Source organism: Myxine glutinosa, chromosome 1 (assembly GCF_964187855.1).
Source record: "Myxine glutinosa chromosome 1, kmMyxGlut1.1, whole genome shotgun sequence".
NCBI classification, from domain to species: domain Eukaryota; kingdom Metazoa; phylum Chordata; class Myxini; order Myxiniformes; family Myxinidae; genus Myxine; species Myxine glutinosa.
The window spans coordinates 136,295,113-136,318,614 of NC_136261.1; the positions used below are offsets into that span (position 1 = coordinate 136,295,113).

At 41.4% G+C, this 23,502-nt stretch overlaps 1 protein-coding gene across 10 annotated transcripts in view; it reads left to right on the top strand.

The window, feature by feature from the left end:
• LOC137428864 (xylosyl- and glucuronyltransferase LARGE1) overlaps positions 1-23,502 on the top strand; it is a 659,931-nt gene that overhangs the window by 360,690 nt on the left and 275,739 nt on the right. For 7 of the 10 annotated variants that reach the window (XM_068118724.2, XM_068118687.2, XM_068118695.2 and 4 more), the window contains one exon: positions 11,626-11,767. The gene's annotated coding sequence lies outside the window, so the exon portion shown is untranslated. Of the gene's footprint in view, positions 1-11,541; positions 11,768-13,893; positions 13,965-23,502 lie in introns of all 10 variants that reach the window. The other 3 variants (XM_078777441.1, XM_078777429.1, XM_068118706.2) reach the window with 2 other exon arrangements.

Sequence of the window (23,502 nt, forward strand, 5' to 3'; positions counted from 1 at the left end):
TGCGTCGTTACATCATTAAAACTCGGCTTCGCAAAGCCGAGCAATGAATTCGGGTGGTTTGGTCGCATGCAGTTGGGTCCGTCCGGCATTCGGTTCAGGGGAGGAGGTTTGGTTGGGCCAAGGTTTGAAGCACCATCCCGGTGCGGGGCCTTTCACTCCCAAGCGCGATGGGCCAACCTTGCCCGGGTGGAACGCCGCCACCACGAGGGGGCGCCGTTCCGATCCCTCCTACCTGCCCTCGAACCGGGCCGGTCGCCTTGCCCGGCAAAGCCGTGTGGGGCGGGGTTCGGCCCGGATCGTGCGCGACGCTCCGAAGAGGAGCGACGCAGCACCGATCCCCGCCGGCTCCCGCAATACCCACAGCCCGGCACGGACCGAGAGCTCGCGTCGGTTAAACGTCGGTCTAACCACTATCCCGTTTAACGTCGATGCTCCCCGGACATGCTCACACCACCCGTTCCTTTTTACATTTACCAACCCTGGTGGCTCAGCGCCTCTCATGCATTCCACACACTCCATCCATTCCACCACCACACTCCCTGTTACACACCACACCTCTCGCGCACCTTCTTGTGCACACTCTCCCGGTACATACTCCGTACCACTCATGGGGGTGCACTCTTGCATCCACCCACTCACGCGCTCTGATGTGCCCCCCCTGCACACGCACCACAACCAACTCAGGTGTGCGTTCTCGCACACTCTCAACCATTCCAAGCGTGCATTCTCGCACCCGCTCCACCACCAACTCACTCTCCGTGTCACACTCCGTACACTCTGTTTCACACATACCCTCCAACGTGCATTCGCTCTCGCACCCGGTTTCACTCCCATACTCTGTCACACACTCACTCTCCGACGCACACTTTTTCCTCACACGCGTGCCATTTTCTCTCACACAGCGCACCATGGACCTCCCACAAACGCCCGCGGTACGCTGGGATCCCAAGCGCGCGAAAATTCTTTTTGCGCCAAACATCCTCCCGCAAAACCTCTTAGCACCATATACCACCTTACTCACTCACCTTTGGGATCCTCCTCTCCATGCGCACCTGCAAATCTTTATAAGGATTAGCAAGTACAGCATCAGGATGTGAATTCAGACTTTGTACATTATCCACCTCTTCCTCCCGCTGTTGCTCTACCAAGTCCGTCTCTCCAATCCCAATTTCCACTATTTATTTTGCTTTATCCACCTCGACGACTGCTGGCTTTATTAAATTCCCTCTTCTACCTCAGCGGTCGCTGGCTTCCCCATACCCCGGGCCGCGATTTCTACCCCGATCCAGTTACCTGTGCTTTGCTCCACCTCGCTCAACCCGCGCTTCTCAACCCGCGTTACCCCGTCGCGTACCCCCGCGACCTCTTCGCTCAATCTGCGGTTAACCTCCCTCTCGGCTTCCCTTACCTCATATGTGGCCTTGTCCCTCGCTAACCCCTCATTCACTTCCCCGATTTGGTTATCCACGTCCCCCAGTTGGCCCCCCAATTTACCTTCGAGCCCCCCTATCTGGCTTCCCATGTCATTTCTCAATTCCCCGATTTGGCTTCCCATCTCAGTTTTTAATCCACTAATTTGGCTTCCCATTGCTCCAATTTGGCCTCCCATTGCTCCCATTTGGCCTCCCAATTTCTCACTCATTCTGCTTTCCATTCCCTCCGTTTTGACTATGAAGGCCTGCATTTGCACCATGAATAGGCCCCAGTCCATCGGTGCTGCGGGCACGGCTGCCGCAGCCACGTGTGAGGCACCATTTTGTGCGCCTCCAACCTCCTGCGAAGCGCCGCCATCTTGTGCGCCTGACACCCCTTCTACCGCATTCTCATTGCCCTCCTTCTCTCTCTCTCCCAATTCCTCCCTGGGGTCCTGGGTTGCCTCTAAGCCCTCTTCTAACTCCCCTACCGGCATCCGATCGCCTTGACTATCCATGGCACGACTTTAATTTGGGATATTAAACAAAAATTTCGGCCGCTCCAAATTTTGACCAAATTTTCTCGATGGATTAAAAATTTGGTTCGGGTCCAAATCCCAACTCCCCGGCACCAATTGTTACACCAATAGCACAATTGGTGTCCAAAATTTGGGCTAAATAAATTTAGTCCCAGGTTCCAGATCCCAACTCCTGACTACCAATTGTTTCGGATCCCGGGGACGGCACTCCCCTTAGCAAGGGGGGGTTAATCCCCTTGTCCTGTTAAGCTGGCCGTCCGACCGGTCCTGGGGGCATGACGTCACTTCCGGTCGATGGTAAGTAGGGTTGTAAGCCCAATTTGTCTTAATACCTAAGTACTACCACCGGCCGTAAGCGAGGAAATACTCCGCCCGGGCCGCAGCGTCATCGATGGATTGCGCCGAGCGAAGCGAGCTGCGACTCTGGCCGTTAACGATGACAAAACCCGAATATAGCGGTTCCAACTCGTGCCACAGATATCAATAGGGAAAACACGAATGCGATCGGACAAGAAAGAAACTAAAGTAAGAAGAAAGAACACAGGTTTATTAACTAACTATAAGGAAATGAAAGGGGCGAGTATATACAGGAAATGGAAGGAGCAGAAGGACACAGAGCAATTCTTAAACAGGCTTACTTATCCCCAGGACAATACAGACAGAACAAACTCACGTACACGAATGGGAATTGCAGGCAGGAATGGCTGGAAGGATGAGAGGGGCAGACGGTCCACAGAGCTGGCGGGCAGGGAGGTCCGGGGATCGCGGCACGCCGTTGGTGCCCCGCGTGCACGCCCTCGCTCAGGTTCAGCGGCGAAAACCCGGTCGTCAGCGCTGGTTATTACTCAACTCAACTGCAGCTCGTCTCTCGCAGCTTATCTGAATTCTCTCTGAATTCTACTGCAGCACGTCTCTGACTCATTTCAACTGCAGCACGTCTCAGCTCAGCTGGTGTCTCTTGGTTCTTCCTCCTCGGTCATCTCCATAAGCAGTCCCTCCTCTTGCCTTTTATCGGCCGTTGCCGGATCAGGCCGCGGGCTGCGAGGGCACGCCTACCGGGTCGCTCACCGCGGTGCTGGTTGGCTGGTTCGGGCTGGCTGACTCCACCTTTGATGACGAGTTGGTGCCACGCCCGTGATCCGGCGGCTCCTCCCCCCTTCTTCTCCGAGATGAGCACATGGCAATGGCGTCTTGTGGGGATGGAAAACCACTCGCACCGCTTTTGAAAAGAACGAAAGGGACCTATCTTATTTGATTAATGCAACATAGAGTCAAACTATTGGAAACACAGCCTTACCTGAAACACATAATAATGAAATAACTACGAAGAGGGCCTATGGTTCGCTACGTGTTGCAATGTGGACTAACTAGGGGACGACCTTTGACCTTTACAAGAATTGGAGGTATTTACAAAAAGAATTATTTACAAAGGGGTACATTTACAACAATTTACAAGTGCAGGGTTCTCAAAACCCCAACTATATATATATATATATATATATATATATATATATATATATATATATATATATATATATATATATATATATATATATATATATATATATATATATATATACTGTATATATATATATATATATATATATATACTGTATATATATATATATATATATATATATATATATATATATATATATATATATATATATATATATATATATATATATATATATATATATATATATATATATATATATACGTATATATATATATGTATGTATATATATATATGTATGTATATATATATATATATATATATATATATATATATATATATATATATATATATATATATATATATATATATATATATTGTTACGGTACGCGATTAAGGATGGTATGTTTGCCGAGCGGAGGCTCCGCGACCGAACAGTTGTTCCCCGACTAAACCCGATTCACCCAAACGTTGGCCGTATCGCGCCACAGATATTCAATGGGGAAAAGACTAAGACGACGAATGCAAAGAGGAAGAAGAAGAAGACGTACAGAAGAGTAACGGGGTTTATTATTATTAACACACACATAAGCAAAAAGAGCAGTCACGGGTATTTACAGCGGACATGAAAAAGCAGGTAACACAGTGCAAATTACTAGCTTATACTGACTTAGTTTACTACCCAGGACAGCACGAACAGAACAAACTCACGTACGCAAATGGATGGAAGGGTAGGAATCGTTTGGAGGGATGAGCAGGTGGGATCACAAGGCACAGCGAGCAGGTCCACTCCGGGCGGGAAGCGAGGAGCCGGCAGCTCCTTGTATTTGGCTTTACAGCGCACGCCGGCAGGGTCACTCGGCGGGTTGAAACGGGGCTGGTTGAAGCGGCTCTTTGTCAAAGGCTTTTCGTATCTCTCATGCAACTCCGGTGTGACTCTGAACTCTCTCCCGGTGGACTGCCGACCCTCTTACGCACCTGGACTCATCTGCCGTATCTCTCGTGTAGCTTGTCCCAGCGATCGTCGCACCCTTCTCTCCCAACCTTCAGCGCGGGTCTGACACGCCCTCTTCGGTTTCGGTACCGCCCTCCCCCCCCCCCCCCGTGCTCTGTTTCGTGACCTTGTATGGTAATCCCACGGGCTTGTCTCCTTATTTGGGCATGGTGCCGACGGCACGCCCCTCGTGGCGAGCCACGGGCTTGTTTTCTTATTTGGGCATGGGGCTGAACAGCCCCGCCCTTCGTGGCGCGCCCTGGGCTTGCCTCTCCCTGGCGACCCCGCCCCTCCTGTTCAAACAGAGCATGGAGCACATATTCACTATCGCAGCGAAATGAGAGGGCGTGCACCCCACGCTTGTGAACTGCTTTACCCGCAGATGGAGAGTTTGGCTGGGAAATGGAAGTATTGAAGGGGAGCTATTCTTAATTGATTCGGTGCAATGGAGTATTATTTTAATGGAAGACAAGGCCTTACCCTAAAACACATAATAAGATATAAGCTACTGAACAAGGGTTTTATCGGGTCCTTCAATGTGGTGTTTCATGGAATTAACTACCGAGACGCCCTTTTTACCTTTACACAACTCTGGAGGCAGGAGGGGCCATATCAACAATGTTCATCACCATTTCCAATATAATACAACACAATCAAAAAAATGCAATCCTCATATCCGCAATATATATATATATATATATATATATATATATATATATATATATATATATACAGTGATCCCTCGTTTATCGCGGGGGTTACGTTCCAGAACCCCCCGCGATAGACGAAAATCCGCGAAGTAGCGACCATATTTTTATTTTATTATTTATATATATTTTAAAGCTTTATTACCCTCCCCACATTCTTATTAACCTTTCCCACACTCTTATTAACCTTTCTCACACTCTTATTAACCTTTCCCATACTCTTATAAACACTTCCTATACTCTTAAACACTTTTTACACTCTTAAACATACGTAATTTTAACAACATATAAAATTCTAATGGGTACTCACCATTGAAGATACTGTAGCTACCCATGGGTCCCCCAAGCAAGACCAGCATCAGAATCTCCTTGCTCCAGCCGGTGACGTCACCGGCGGGGATCCCCGGCGCGAGAGTGGCTGGTCACGTGACCGCTAAAGCGTGCCGCGCTTTGCGGGTATAATCAGCTACACCTGTTGATCACGTGACCACCGAAGCACGCCACGCTTGAGAGGCGTGGCTTTCGGTTTCTGGTTGTGCTTTATAATGCAGCCCGATATTAAAACGGGCTTTTCAGTGTTCCCGAGTTGGTTTTGAGAATAAATATCTTCTCGGACGAGTTTGTGTCTTGCCCGTCATTTCGTCCGTATCAAGCAAGAGCCCCGGCTCTTCAATACTACAACTTGCGTGATGAAGATGATGATGAATTAGCTGTGCAGTACTGATGACGATGAAGGTAGAAAGAGCCAGAAAGAAAGCACAGCACAGCCAGAAAGAGCATTACAGTTACCCATTACGTGGGTAACTCGCGCAAGTGGAAGCTGCCGCATCTGCGTTTTCCATACGCACGACTCTTTGTCTACCCTTCTACTGTACACTATGTACAGTATTTTATTTCTTGTAATATGTTTTAATTACTGTATTTTTCTTATTTCTTTACGTTTTTTAATTTTTTAGGCTAGAAAATGCTTATTTTACCACAAAAATATTTAAAATAATAGTATATAAAAATACATTTATACCGCAAAATCCCGCGATATAGCGAAAAATCCGCGATATAAATTTACATATACTAGCGAGAAAAACCCGCGATGTACCGAAGCCGCGAAAAGTGAACCGCGATATAGCGAGGGATGACTGTATATATATATATATATATATATATATATATATATGTATATGTATATATGTATGTATGTATGTATGTATGTATGTATGTATGTATATATATATATATTATATATATATATATATATATATATATATATATATATATATATATATATATATATATATATATATAATTATGTATATATTGCAATGTGGACTAACTGCAGCACGTCTCAGCTTGTCTCATATATATATATATATCGTCATATATATATATATATATATATATATATATATAATTGTCCTGCTGGTAATGACAAATTATGACATTTATAGAGTGGTTACAAATCATTTAATTAATGAAGATAGGAATAATTTAACTTGCCAGAAAGAATAAGATAAGGATGATTAAAGTGAAAGCCTTTTAATTTTATCTCAAATGTGAAATGAACTGGATGCGGAGCATGTTGTAATGTCATACTGGGGTGCTTCTTATCATGATAGAAGCCTCATCATTTAGGCTTTCAGATTGAGCATAATGTGGGTGGTGTGAATTTCTCATCCTTTAATTAAGCTGTTTGTTAAAAGGGCACTAATAAAAGAGCCTGTCATTGCAGTGAACAAGGGGTGGTTTATTTTGCTTGGTGATCTAAACACTGAGCACCTCATGACTGTTCATTGTAAGTCGCATTGTGAGTTGCTGTTTGTCAAAACTCTACCATGTGCTAGTGCCAATCCAGAAACGAGCCTTACAGGACAGGTTAACAATGAAAATGCTGAGGTTGAATAAGATCGTTTTGAATTTGATTGGCATTGCTGTCTGAAAGTTTGCCTTACAATGGTGTTCTTTAGTGTTTAAATGTCATGTACTGTTTATTTGTTAGTTGTTTATAACGTGTTTGTAAATTTATTAATACAACACACTGATGTCCTGTTCTGCATGTATTTTACAGGCGTGTGTACGTGTGTGTTTGTGTGTGTCTGTGTGTGTGTTATATTATATGAATATCATTGGATATCATATATATATATATATATATATATATATATATATATATATATATATATATATATATATATATATATATATATATATATATATATATGTATATATATACGTATATTATATATATGTATATATATATATTATATATATATATATGTATATATATATATATATATGTATATATATATATTATATATATATATATATATATATATATATATATATATATATATATATATATATATATATATATATACATATATATATATATATATATATATATATATATATATATATATACTAGCAGAAGTACCCGGCATTGCCTGGCGGGGGAGGGGAGGGGGGAGGGGAGGGGGAGAGGGGAGAAGAGGGGGAGGGGAGAAGAGGGGGGGAGGGGGAGGGGGAGAGGGGAGAAGAGGGGGAGGGGAGAAGAGGGGGGGATGGGGAGGGGGAGGGGAGGGGGGAGGGGAGGGGAGGGGAAGGGGGGAGTCAAGTCGGAAGTCATTGTCGTCAATTGAATGTCGCATTTATTTTTTATTCCCTGTCAAATGGCATTGGTCCCGCATTCCGAACCCGGAATTCGGAAGTCATTGTCGTCAAATAAATGTTTCACTCTCTGTCACATGCGGTTGGTCCCATGTCAATCGGATGAAGTTGAAAAATTAACGTTACGAAGTTTCTCTGGGACGTACTGATTCCGAATATGAAGTTGAAAAATTAACGTTCCGAAATACGCTGATGACATCATAATTTTAAAACGCGAAGTTTTTTAAATTTTAAGGTGTGCTGTAGTTGCTCTGAGACCACTGATTCCGAATATGCCTTTGGTTTTGCTCTGCGATGAGTAGTTCTCGAGTTATAAGAGGACAAACAAACAAACAAACAAACATACTTTACTGCTTTATATAACTATATATATATAACTATATATATATATATATATATATATATATATATATATATATATATATATATATATATATATATATATATATATATATATATATATATATATATACATACATACATAGATATATACATAGAATCATAGATATATGAGCAGGGTAGCCAGAGTGGCCAGACGGGAGCCTCTCCTCAGTGAAAGACACATGAAAGCCCGCTTGGAGTTTGCAAAAAAGCGCGTAAAGGACTCTCAGACTGTGAGAAACAAGATTCTATGGTCTGATGAAACCAAGATTGAACTGTTTGGCTTCCGTCTGGCCACTCTGCCATAAAGCCCAAATCGGTGGAGTGTTGCAGTGATGGTTGTCTTTCTGGAAGTTTCTCCCATCTCTACACAGGATCTCTGGAGCTCAGGCAGTGACCATCGGGTTCTTGGTCACCTCTATTACCAAAGCCCTTCTCCCCCGATTGCTCAGTTTGGCCGGGCGGCCAGCTCTAGGAAGAGTCCTGGTTGTTCCAAACTTCTTCCATTTAAGAATTATGGAGGCCACTGTGTTCTTGGGAACCTTCAATGCAGCAGAGATTTTTTTTGTAGGCCTCTCCAGATCTGTGCCTCGACAAAATCATGTCGCTGAGCTCTGCAGGCAGTTCCTTCGACCTCATGGCTTGGTTTTTTTCTTTGATATGCATTGTCAGCTGTGAGACCTTATATAGACAGGTGTGTGCCTTTCTAAATCATGTCGAATGAATTGAATTTAGCACAGGTGGACTCCAATTGAGGTGTGGAAACATCTCAAAGATGATCAAGAGAAATGGGAGGCACCTGAGCTAAATTTCAAGTGTCATATCAAAGGATATGAATACTTATGTCAATGTGATATTTCATTTTTTTCTTTTTAATAAATTTGCAAAACTTTCTAAAATTCTGTTTTTTGTCTTTGTCATTATGGGGTATTGAGTGTAGATTGATGAGGGAAAAAATGAATTTAAACGATTTCAGCATGAGGCTGCAACATAACAAAATGTGAAAAAAGTGAAGGGGTCTGAATACTTTCTGAATGCACTGTATATATATATATATATATATATATAGTCACCTGAAAAAGTAAGTACACCCCATGTAAAGTTTTGACTTTTTCAACATATTTCAACATACAGCTATTGGATCTTCATTTCAACAATATTGATAGATAAAGGTGATATAATACAACAAATATCATGAAACATTTACATTTTGTAGTCCATTGTATAATTTAAATAAACATAAATGCAAATTTCACATGTGGAAAAAGTAAGTACCCCCTTGGCTCTAATATATATATATGTATTCTCCTATCTAAACAGTTGTATGGGCTCTGCCTATTCGGCATGAGTTTCATGTGAACCATTTAAAGTGGGAGTATTTCATCAAAGTAATACTTTCTTCTGGAACACAGTGTACATTAGAAAAAATTGCGACATACTGTAACCATATTTGGCCTTGTTGAACCATACATTGATGTATTTGTGCTGTAAAATGCAACAAAAATATAATTTTCCACAAAGTAATGTTTTCTAGAACATACTCTGCAGATGAAAAATGCTTTTTGGACATACTGTAATCATATTTGGCCTTGCTGGCCAACACTGTGGAGACTTTGTGCTGTTGAATGCAAAACATGTTAACATTACACATGGTGATTTTTTTTTTTTCGGAGACGCACTGTGGACCTGACAAAAAAATTGTGACAGACTATAACCATTATTTTATTTGCCTTGCTGGGTCGCACTGTGAAGCTTTCGTGATGTAAACCGCCGTCATATCCAGGAAGCATGGGTATTAAAAAATAATGAAACGGGATACAACGCTGACATTTGCTGCTTGTAAAAGAACATAATCAATGTTTTATTCGCAAGATTTGTAAAAATCATTTTCGGTACTTATGGGGACTGCATTTGAATGACTCACGGTTATGTTCAACATTCTCACCATTTGTGCTTGGCCAGCCTGCCCCTTCCCCTGCATGTTTTTTTCTGCTGCCAGTCTCTGTAAAGTTTTCTGCCACTCACAAATTTTTGCCACTCACAAAAATTCGATGGTGGTTGCCTTTCATAGGTCACCCTGAAGCGTTGTTGAACCAGTGCAGCTGATTTAGTCTCTAATAAACCAGGCAACACTGCACTTTTTATTGTGGGGATGCCATTTACAGTAAATGTGACGTCATTTGTCACAGGAGACTCATGGAAAAGAATAAAAGGAAATAAAACTTTGAGAAATGTTATTTCACACGCAGAAAACCGAATCATTGTAGATATGCCATTTCATTGTTTTTTATGGTTTGAATTTGGAACGGTAATTTGTGGACATGCTGTATATCTCCCACGTGTGTTAAATGACATACGCTTGTTTTTGTATTTTCTGCCAGCTTGTTTATATCTATCTCTCCATGATGTTTTTGCCTTAACTTGAGGTGTACTCTGTATATATGCAAGTTTCCTTTGTCCTAAATAGAAGTGTGCATTATCACCAACTATATTGGTCAAAAGAGGTTTATTATCCCCCATTGGACTTGGTGTGAAACAGGCTTATGGATTGGGTGTCGTCTGTCCATCCGTCCGTCCGTGCGTCCATGCGTCCACAACCATATCTTGGACATGTATGGACCGATTTTGTTCATACTTGGCACAAAGACAATACATGATGGTATACATATGCGCATCATTTTGTTTCTTGAGGCGACCAAAGATGACCGACTGGCGGCCATTTTAGTTGTAAAAAACCCGATGTTGAACACGTCCTCAACCATTTCTTGGACATGCATTTACCATTGTTGTTCAAACTTTGCACACAGATAACGAATGATGAATTACATATGCACGTCATTTTTCTTCGAGATCAGATCCAAGATGGCCAACTGGCTGCCATTTTGTTCCTTAAACGTGTCTCCAACAATTTCTTGTACATGCATTTACCGATATTGTTCAAACTTTGCAAACAGATAATAAATGAGTGTATACATATGCAGAAGATTTTGTTTTGTAATCCAACCAAAGATGGCCAACTGACAGCCTTTAACTCTGTACTGAAAAATTACTAAAACCATGGAGGCTATGACATTTTACGTCTTTTTCTTCTCGTTTCTCAATGTTAATTTGAAAAATAGTATTTTCCATTCGCATTTATAATCCCACTGGTGATCAAACAGAATTTGTGAATGAAAATGAACTTATTTGCAATTTTTCTTTAAGATTATTGACAATATTCAATCAAAGAGTATCCCAGTTTCATTGGATAAGGAAGGACATATAAAGAATTAACAGCAGCACATATTGAGCATACAATGTGAATGAATCAATTGAGATGAAATGAGGTCGTGGTTCATGTCTCCATCACTCCTTAATGACCTTATGGTCTTTTGGCAGCAATATTAAACAGCCTGCATTAACATGTCAACCCAAAGTGTGTTCCCTAATTAACTGTATCGTTTTACCCCATTCGTCTGTATCCCTTGTTTTTCAGACAAATTTATAGTTTGAGCTCCAGGAAGAAGATCGCAAATATGTCATTCTGGATGGAGATTTTGGCATGTGACCCAGCATCCAGTACATGATTACTGTTTCACTGATTTTTCCCTCATCAACAGTGAACTTTTTATCAACAGGTTTGTGAATATTCTCATCTTACATATAAATGTATATGAATACACTGATGCATCTCACGATTATTTATTTAGGCTTTAGCAGAGGCAAGATTTAGAGTGTCAATAAGGAGGTCAATTTACGTTCTGCCCCAACATATGTGTGTGTATATATATATATATCTATCTTGTTCTGCATATTCAGGTCAGTCTTGTAATAACTACCATAATTAATGTTGCCAGGGACTGAGTGTTGAGTTTGTACCCTCGCCCCCAACCTCACCCCTTCAATTGATTGTAATTTCATCGTTACATGTTCTTTCTTTTTACTCCCTTAATTTCATATAACATACAAGGATATTCAGCACAAGGCTGGCAGGATGGCCGAGAAGTATGCACACTTGCCTCTGAGCTATCTCGCCTGAGTTCATATACAGTGCATTCAGAAAGTATTCACACCCCTTGACGTTTTTCACATTTTGTTTTGTTACAGCCTTAATTTAAAATTAATCAAATTGAGATTGTTTCATCACTGATCTACACGTCATAATACCCCATAATGTCAAAGTGGAATTTGTTTTTGTTTTTTGAATTATTACAAATGAAAAGCTGAAATGTCTCGAGTTAATAAGTACTCCTTTGCTATGACACTCCAAATTGAGCTCAATTGCATCCAACTTCTTTTGATCATCCATGATATGTCTCTACAACTTGATTGGAGTCCATCTGTGACCAGTCAATTGATTGAACATGATTTATAATGAAACACAGCTTTCTATACAAGGTCCCACAGCTGACAGTGCATGTCAGAGCAGAAACTCTACCATGAAGTCCAAGGAACTGGACGTAGAACTCCGAGGTACCAAGTGTGAGGAGGCATAGATCTGGGGAAGGGTATAAAATGATTATAATGACCCCAGGCATACAGCCAATGCAACACTGGAATGGCTTTAGAACAAGAACGTGAAAGTCCTTGAGTGGCACAGCCAAAGCCCAGACTTGAATCCCATTGATATATCCGTGGAAAGACTTGAAGATTTCTGTTCACCGACGCTCTCCATCCAACTTGACAGAGCTTGAGCAAATCTGCAAAGAGGAATGGGAGAAACTCCCCAAATCCAGATGTGCAAAGCTGACACAGACATACCCAAGAAGACTCGAAGCTGTAATCACTGCCAAAGGTGCTTCTACGAAGTATTGACTCAAGGGGTTCACTACTTATGTAAATTTGATATTTGTGTATTTCATTTTTTATTATTTTGTAAAAATGTATATTAAAAAAATTCCACTTTGACATTATGGGGTATTATGTGTAGATCAGTGACAAAAAATAATCTCAATTTAAACCGTTTTCAATACATTCTGTTACACAACAAAATGTGAAGATGTCAAGGGGTGTGAATACTTTCTGAAGGCACTGTATCTGCCCTGATACAAACTGTCTTCCTTGTGTTTCACCGGCAGGGTGATTCATCAGTGGGTGTGCCGTCTGTCAGGTCAATGTGTATGCCATCCATTGACAGTCCCTGGGTGTCCAATCTGCCAGCATTAGTTGGTGAACATTAAAGATCCCATGATGTCCTTCGTGAAGAGTAGTCAAACTATCGCCAGCACCCTGAACAAATTCCTAATTCCTTCCCCAACTACTGCTGGGAAGGCAATGGCAAACTACCCAGTATATCCCTTGCCCTTAGGGGGTAGCAGTTCTCTATTGAACTATGGGCAAAGAGAGAGGGGAGAAGAGGGCTCCATTGACAGTAACACATTGACTGATGAAGTCAGAAATCCAAGAATGAAGGTGGCCTTAAATACCAAATGCAGATAGCTTGTCAAGTATGTCAGGATGCCAGACTGTGTCAAATGCCCAAGATATGTCAAAGCAGATGGTCTTGACCTCTTCATTGAGATTTATGCCCTCCGACCATTGCTAAGAGAAGAGCAGCAGCATGTCCAGAGTTGAATGACTGCGACTGAATCCAAACAGATGGTTAGAGATCAGGCTGCATGAAAACAGGAAAGACTTGACATCAGCAGCAATGATGTATCCCATGACTTTGTTTGTAATTGGAATTAAGCTCACTGGTTTGTTGTTGACATGATCTGCATTTCAACCATCATTGACGATGGGAGTGATGTTTGCTGACTTACAGGCTGATGGGAAGTGACCTAAGGAGAAGGACATACTGAATAGTGCAGACACAGAGGAAGCAAGAATGGTCAGGTACGATTTAAGAACGTGGCCACTGATGCCATCTGGGCCAGTCACTGAAGCAGAGTTTAGGCTGGACAGAAATGTCTCTACCTTCTCGTGTGAGAAAGACACAAAGTCCAGTTGGCAATAGGTACGAGCGGGTAAGAGTGGGATGGATTGGTTACACGAGATTTGACAGCAAAATCAAAGGTTAGATATTCTGTCTTATCAGGTTTGGGAGGACGGAGGAGGGAGGGGGAGGCGGATTGGTGATGTAGGGGAGCATGCAACTTTAACGTGGTATTTTCAGCCCTGAGGAATAAGGTCACTGCACAGGAGCAATGAAACGATTTTTTGGTCTTAACTTTCATCATCAATAATTTTTGGTCTTAACATTAAAACTTAAAAAGAAAGGATTTTTTGGTCTTAATTTTTCAACACTTTTTTTTGGTCTTACATTTTTTTGGTCTTAACTTTAAATTAAATAATTTGTTGTCTTAACTTTCATCACATCATTGCTGCCGATGAAAGAACAAGATGGATACAGTTTCCTTCTATATCCAACTTGTCCTTTCTGCCCCCCCCCCCCCCCCCCACCCCAAATTCCTCTCCACACCCATTGTACGTCCAAGTCTCCCTTTATCTTGGCCTTCAACTTTGCTGTTGATATTTCCTCCCCTCTCTATACTGTTCCTTTTGTCCTATTACCTCATGATCCGTTCATTGTACTAGATCTTCCACGAGCCTCGACTACATACATATATATATATATATATATATATATATATATATATATATATATATATATATATATATATAAATAAATTGAAAACAAGTACAGATACATTCAAAGTACACCGCCTCCATGCCAAATAAATAAATAAATAACATCCTCCACGCGGCATTGCCGGGGCACCTTAGGCGCCAGGCAATACCGCCGTGCAGCTCATAGAGACTGTATTAGTACGTCAGATAGGTGAAATATTTGGGAGAATTGTGACTGATGATACAAGCACGAGAGTTGGCACACAGTTAGAGTATGCCCTAAGGAAGATATTTGGCTATAGGGCCATCGCAGATTTGTCCTGTGACAACAATGGCGGCCATTTCTTTAAAAAGGACAAATCTGCGATGGCCCTATAGCCAAATATCTTTCTTAGGACATACTCTGACTGTGTGCCAAATGCCATGCTTGTATCATCAAAGGCACAATTCCTGCATTTATCTGCCATACTATATTGGGTGAGAGAGGTGTCCAATAATTGATTGGTTAATTGCATAATTAAAATCAATAAATGATTATCATAAAATATTTTCTTAATTAATTGGCTAATAGCATACCTAAACTACCAGTGCTTCATTCGAAGCTGTAACTTTTTGAAAATAATGAAATAAGTCATGAATCGAAAAAATTAAATAATTAATTGATTAATCAATAAATAATTAATCGATTAATTGATTCATCAATAAATCAAAAATATCCTTTTTAGCCACATCACTTAGTCACTGTCGTGTCCAAATATTAGCTTCCTAGCTCAAAAGGTGCCTGAGATATTGCCCAGAAGAGAAAGAAAATAAATATATGATTCATAATGAAAATAAATAAATAATAATCATAAAATAATGAAATAATTAATCAATTGGCTAATGGAACACCGAAACCACCACCGTTTCATCGGAATCTGTAACTTTAAAAAAATTAATCAATTAAGTCTTTAATCGAATAAATAAATAATTAATCGATTATTTGATTAATCAATAAATCAAAAATACCCTTTACAGCCAAATCACTTGATCATTGTCATGACCAAATATCAGCTTTCTAGCTCAAAAGGTGCCTGAGATATTGCCCAGAAGAGAAAGGAAATAAATAGGTCCTTAATTAATCGATAATAATTAAATAACGAATCAGTTAGTTGATTAATCAAAAAACAAAAAATACTGTTTTTGCCAAAGTACTTGCTCACTATTGTGCCAATTTTTAGCTTCCTAGCTCAAAAGATGGCTGAGATATTGCCCGGACGAACAAACAAACAAACAATCAAACAAACAATCAAATAAACAAACAACCGGAGTGAAAACTGAGTACTCCCTTTCAGCGTGTGTCATTTCCGGGCCCCCTTCGGTGCCCGGATATGACGTTATGCAATGCCTGGAGATGGCATAGGAAAGAAGCGGTGTACAACAGGGTGTTGAGAATGTCAGGAGAGTGTGAATTTTCAGCCTTTCGCCACCATCAGACCAAGTCAAAGACAAGGTGCCTCAAAATGACTTGGGGTTGTGGTGGGCATGGTTCCCTGTGGCTGTGGACCTGAATATGTGGGAGAGATGGGAAGGACCTCAGGTTCCCGTGTCAGGGAGCCACAAAAGGCCTTTGAATGCAACCTCCGAGAAAGGTTTGCCATCACCAAACATCGATTGATAGTCATTCATATTCTTTTAAGGGACAGCTTCAGCATTTTGGGTGCAAACCCAAAGAAGGCTAGGAGTATGTGAGGAGCATGGCTTATGCGGGAAACAAGCACATCACTTAAGGGGGAGACTGCGATCTTCCGCAAGTGCATGACCCTGTCATGTATAAATGGATGAGGAATTAACTTACTGGAAAACAATATCGACAAAAAGACATGATTGCTCATTAATGGCATTTAAAGTTGTTTTGTGTACAGTATTGCAATTGTTAAACTTAATGTATTATTGGGGATTATTGTTACTTTAAGGTTTGGACATGCTACGGCCTATGCATCTTGATGGAAATTCCAGATTCCATGACACACATACCCCCTCTGTCCCCACCAAATTTGCCCACACTGTTTTACCCCTACCTCCCCCTTCATTCACACACCCTCTCCATTTTCACACTCTTCCATGACCACTTCTGACTTCCCTCTTACTCACACCCAATCTTCCACCCATCTCTTATTTTCCCACACCCCAGCCTGTTTATCCCACCTCCTCTCCTTTCTGAGTTAACCCTTAGCTTATCAATTCTCTATTTCAGCTACCCTCTCTAATCACCCCTTAATCCTTGTTTAAATTACAGTTTCGTCTACTTGGTTATTCCATCACTTGGTCATCATATATGTGAACTTGATAGTCCATGTTTTTGTGAGTTAATGCTTTTTTAAAGTTATGCTATTCGTTTATGTTTTTGTTTTTAATTGATGTTTTAAACAATATTGCAATAAGTGGCGGGTTTAAAATATAAACCGCTTCTTGTTGCATAGTTTGTGGCAGCGCAGTTTTGTCATTGCACACCATCCGACTTGCTACACCTCCTGCCCTTTGGTATTTGGGGGATGTGTGTTACCAATTCTTGGCCTGGGATTGCCTGTTTAAGGATTGGACAACACAGGATATCTGTAAGTAGACAAAACGGCCATTTATTCATGGCTTCTGCTGACACAGCCGATTGGCAAACATGTCGATAGCTGATGGAGTGATGTGCTGTCATCATACCACAATGTAGTTAGCCAACTTGGTGACGTCACACAATAAATGCCAACATGAAGCTGCATCTTAAAGCAATTTTGTGAACACAGACAGTTTATTTACAGAATCCCAATATTTCACGATGTCAGTGTTGCAGTTGTATACATTTACCAACTGACAAAAATGAAGTTAAGAAGACATGGGTATTATTTTGCAATACTGTATAACATTTACGCGCTCCAAAACTGGATGATGCAACAACAGGAACAAGCGTTACGCCTCGGTCCCCCGTCGGTGAAGTGATGTGAGTTGACAAAGTGGAAGACGCAGAAAACATGGAAGAGTCGATAATATTTGCGAGTGGGTTGGAGACACACCCACACACCAGATTAGAAGTTAGTAGTTCGTTTATTTTTCAAGATATTTCGCTCACAAGGTTCAGACATATATGGTGGTGGCCATCTTGGATTTTGACGTGGAGACCCAATTTTTAATAGCGTTCTTCCTTATGCCTAGATACACCCACACACCAGATTAGAATTCGGCCCTTCACTTACGCACGCACGCACGCACGGAGGGGAAAACCATAGTCCCCCTTTCGCTCCGCGGTGCGACGGGGGACAAAAAACTCAACTTTTGTCAATGGTCAAAGGCAGGTTATTACACCATGACTATCTTCAGTTACAGTATGAGAGTCATTCTCCCCTAATTTAACATAACTTTATATACAGTAGGCTTACTTCATGTTACATGTGGACCGAGATGCCTCAGTCTTAATTTGTGTTGTCATGTACATAAGGTTTTCATATCTATTCATTCGTGCTTTTCTTGAAACGTTTTGGGTGGCAACATGACTTCCCATCTTATTTCTGGGAGGAGGCACCATTCCTTGTGCTGCTGATGCAATGCCCCCTGCAAGTTAGGGCAGGAATTTCTCATTTGTCCAGGGTGCCGGCTCGCCTACTTTTCGCGAAGGACACCCAGTTTAACGTCCATCTGAGGGACGTCACACACATTGATGATTCACCCTGCCTGTGAAACACTGAACTGACGGTTTACAGCTGGGTCGGGATTCAAACCCCAGCTAGACAACTTAGAGGCGAGTGTGCGTACCACTCGGCCATCCTCCCAGCCCACTTGACATGGCAACTCATGAAATAGAAATCCAAGAACTTTGATCATTTAAATGTACATTCTTTTTGTATGAATTTTAGAAATGAATAGTTTGTGGAAAGCTTCTGAGAGAATATGTAGACAAGATGAAATTTAATCTAAAGATTAAATGTAAATGTTTTTTTTATTGATAATGGAAATGCATCTAATTGGAAAGCTCCTTCTGAGGATGTTTGTTCTAAAACATAAGATGCACGACATCATCTCAACTTTGGTGCAAGCATACACAGCATAAGCCATCACCAAATACACAGCATAAGCCATCACCAAATACACAGCATAAGCCAAATGGTTTTATTACATTGTTCGCTTCCTGATAGGGTAAAATGTCGTACATGATCTTATATTATCACATACATCATGAAATACAAGTTTGTCAACAAATTTCAGAATCTTCGACCTTTGACCTTTGAAGGTCACAAAGGTCAAAGTTTCAAAGTTGTCGGAATCGAACCGAATTTTCTGTATTGTGTAGCTAACCAACCCCATAACTGATTATACATTATTTTCATCTCATTTCAAGGTCAGTAACCTTCGTTTTGACATTTCCGTGCCTGGCCTGTCCTGGCCAGTTTCGGTTATAGTCCGTCCTTTGTCATTGAATACCGCTCGCTCGTGAACCATCGTCGTTTCCTGGCTTGTACTTTGTACCTGTCAAAATGATCTGGTTTGAAATAATCCATCACATGTAGCTCAGCTTATTTATCCACAGTGGGTACAATATGGGGGAGGAATCCGCTGACTGTACAACAAGCACATCAAAAATATAAGTACATAAACCCATTTGAAGCATGACTATACGGATCGTAACTTAGCAATGTTTAGCAAGCACCTTGCCCCTCACGTTCTTCATGGTCCTTTGCTCAAAAGATAGAAACCTTTCCAAAAAACCCCAGAAATGTTGGTTTTGCTCCTTTTGGCAATACTTATTTTACTCCTTTTTGGAGTTGGCATTACATGTTTGATGAAGGTAAATCAAGTTTTGCTTTGGTTTCATTGTCACTGATATGTTATGAGTTCATAACTTCCATGCGCTCATACCAGCTTTGGTCGTATCAAAGTTGTGAACCCAATAGGAATTGGCATGCAGAGTATTGACTGTGCCTTTTATTGGTTACTAGCAAAGGTACTCGAGATTGTCGAGAAATGCCGATCCCTCCTCCCACGCTTTCCCCTCCCTCATCCCACCCCATCCTTTCCATCCTCCCATGTCTTCTTCCCACCCTCTCCCTCCCCTGCTCCCCAGACTCCCACACCAACCCTTCCCATCCCACCCCATCACCTCCCTAATCCCATCCATCCACCTCCCTCACCCAGACTCCCACCCCTCCCCTTCCCCTCCCTACCCCCAACCTCCTCCTACCCCTTCCCCTGCCCCCTCCCACCCCACCCCACACCTCTGGATTCCCACCCCTTCCATGTGACAGGTGGCTCATGTGTTTATAGGTTATGAATTGTGAGAAAATTACTGTATAAAAGTTTTAAAAGAAAAGGCCAAACAAACAACATCTCATTCCCTTTTACAGGGAAAATAGCATTGCTCCAAGCTCCTTATGAAATGAAATAACATCTTAAATGAAAGCCGATCACACAAAAAGGTGAAAATGAATGAATATCAAAGAATAGCACACAAAGTTGAGCCCCACAACGTCATCTATCACTCCAAGCTCCTAATGAAATGAAACAACATCCCACATGAAAGCAGATCGCACAAAAAGGTGCCAATGAATAAACATCAAAGAACATCACTCAAAGTTGAGTAACAAAGTCATTTCAAATATTTGAGCAAACACACAAATACAGATAATGGAAAGGTAAGAGAATGGTGAAACCAGGTTGTGTTCCATTACCAAGCAGCTTGTAGAGCACTTGCTAAGCAGCTTAAGCACTCAAGCAAGCACTCCAATGAAACGATTGATAAGGAACGGCTGGCTTGACACGCGATTAACAATTCGTAGTTATTAAGATGAGGTATTCGATGATGAGCACTTTATCGTACAGAAACCAGTACAACCTGCTCCAAGGCAAGGCATTTTTGGAGCTGAAACAAGGTGGCGGATAAAGACCACTGTGAGGTGAATGTGCTGCAGACCAAGGATAAAGCCTGTTTTTGTTTTAATTTAATGAGCCAGTTAATTGTCTTCAAAAGGGATGTTTAAATTTACCCAAGCATCCAGTTTTCATTCATTCACTCACTTGGAGTTCCCTTAGTATGCTTGTAAAGTTTTGGGCCACAAGGTTTCATGGTTTTGGAGTTATGGAGGAGAACCACTGACTGATTGACTGACTGATGACACACATACACACTCTCTTTTATTATTAAATGAAGATTGAGCAAAACCATGAGAACTCAAGGCAATTTTATAATCACTGGATCATTTTGTTTTAGTTATTGTGACCCATATTGGTACAGGCTTCCGACAGTTATTCGGTGAGGGGCAAGCATCTTTCATCAAGCAAAAGCTGTCTATATATATATATATATATATATATATATATATATATATATATATATACACACAGACTTGGCATTTAAAATGGAATATTTTTTTTTTCTTGACTTGGGGTTACTTTCTTAACTCAGTATATCAATCTGGTGAGTTTCTTTTACACTTTGGTGATTTATTTGTTAAAAGAACCATGTCACTGATTGTCTGTCGCAGCAAGAAGTCAACAACTGGATTATATCACAGGTGGCGTGGCAAAATGTACGGACAGGTGCATTTGACGATTGGCTTCACAGTCAGGTATACAAGGGTTGTTGCGTTCTGTATTAGTGGAAAACAACTGCTGCACGTCTCCAAAGTTATTGCCGCTTCCTCTGGAGATGGTCCGTCAACTCGACAATGCTGTTTGTCATGGAGTGGTGGCTTTACGAAATTACGGCATGAAAGACCGTGCTATTGCTCGGCAGTATGGCATCACTCAAGGTCAGGTGTCAAAGATCCTGAAACGAAATGCTCAGAGGGGTGTCCCTACTCCAATACCGAGGCCAGGACATCCCCGCAGAACCACAAGGAGGGATGATCGCCAGCTGCACCGGTTAGTCCGCAATGGCCGTACCAAGTCAGCTAATCGGCTTAGGGCTGAGTGGCAGCAACTGACAAATGTGCCTGTATCCAGAAGGCTAGTCAACCAACGACTGGTTCAAGCAGGCTATCGTGCCAGGCGTCCCCTGAGAAAGCCACGCCTGACCAGACAACACCGCCAGCGCCGATTGCAGTGGGCCAGAGAGCACCGTCAATGGCAGCCAGGACACTGGAATCACGTGATCTTCAGTGACGAGTCTAGATTTCTGGTCTATCGTCAAGATGGCCGCGTCCGAGTGCGCAGACAAGTGCATGAAGCCTACAACAAAGATTGTATAGTGCCAAGAGTCCAAGCTGGAGGTGGTGGGGTGACCGTTTGGGCTGCTTTTCATGCAGGGGGCAAAACTGACATGGTTGTTTTGAATGGAAATCTGAACCAGTTCAAGTACAGGGCCATTCTGGAAGAAACATTGCTTCCATTTGCTCGTGCAGCCTTTCGAGGAAACTTTGTCTTCCAAGATGACAATGCACGGCCTCATCGTGCTCGCATGATCCAACACTTTCTTGCTGACCGTGGTGTAGAGCATATGGAGTGGCTTGCCATGTCCCCGGATATGAATCCGATAGAGAACTTGTGGGCAGAATTAACGTGTCAAATCGACCACTTGGACCAGCAGCCGACCTCTGTGCGTGAATTGCAGCAGGCTATTGTCACTGCATGGCAGGCAATTCCTGTCCAAACCTTGGCAAATCTCGTGAACAGCATGCCTCAACGTGTACGTGCTCTCCTGAATGCTCGTGGGGGTTACACAAAGTACTGAACTGTAATTTTACTGTCCGTAATCCCAGTCGTAATTGAACTTTTGTTTTTGTTAAAAACATTTTTGGCTAATGTGCAAAATAAAGAGATACTTCTGGAAAACGTACAGAAGTTTAACACAGTACTGTCCATGAGTTGAGTTCGATATCAGTTTACATCACTTTCAAGGATCAATTTATTTGTTTCGAAATGTCAAATATGGTTTTTGTTTCTTTTAAAGGTCACATTAACAAAATCTAGAATAATTTCAACATAATTCCAATGAACTTTTGGTTCTAGGACATCTTGAAAAGTAAGTTCACCCCCACAAAAAAAAAATTCCATATTAAATGCCAAGTCTGTATATACGGTATATTTATATACAGGTGTATTTATTTTAAAGCAAAAACTATAGCACTTATGTGGAATTTATTTTGAAAGCCATTAACTAGACCTATTACTCAGGGCCCTGATAGTCTAGTAGGAAGACTAGGTCCCCCTGCACCCCCCGGAGATATACTTCTAATCAGTGTTTCTAGATTGGAAAAAATGTGTAGAAAATGACTAGCTATGGCCCCAAGCTGAAAAAATGTCCCACATACCATTTTTATGCAAATTACTGCTGCCATTATCAAAAAAACGATTTTTGACATATCTCAGCCAATATTGCAGATAATTGAAAAATGAAGGTGTCTAGACCCATGTTTTGAAGGGCATAGATCATGATAGAACTATTCATAACATGATTACATGTGTCTATGGTATACTAGTATGCTAATTAGTGCTTTATTTACAAAATAATCACAGTTTTACGAAATAATAGACTCATATTAAGGTCCGTCTACACAGACGTTAACACAAAGTTTTATTTTTCTAAATATTACAACTGTCAAAATAGTCTTAGCACTCAATGTGACCACTCTTCTCTTGCTTGTTTTAGATAAACATCATTAGCATTAGTGATTCTACACTGAGTCAGTCATCATCATTTTCATCGAAATCGTCAGAGTCAAACTCTTCTTCTCCTTCCTCTTCCTCCTCCTCTTCGTGCTCTCCTGTGTTCAGAAGATCCACCAGTGAGGTTGGTAGGATGGGACCACTGGACCACATTGGTTTCAACAGTCCTTCATCAGTC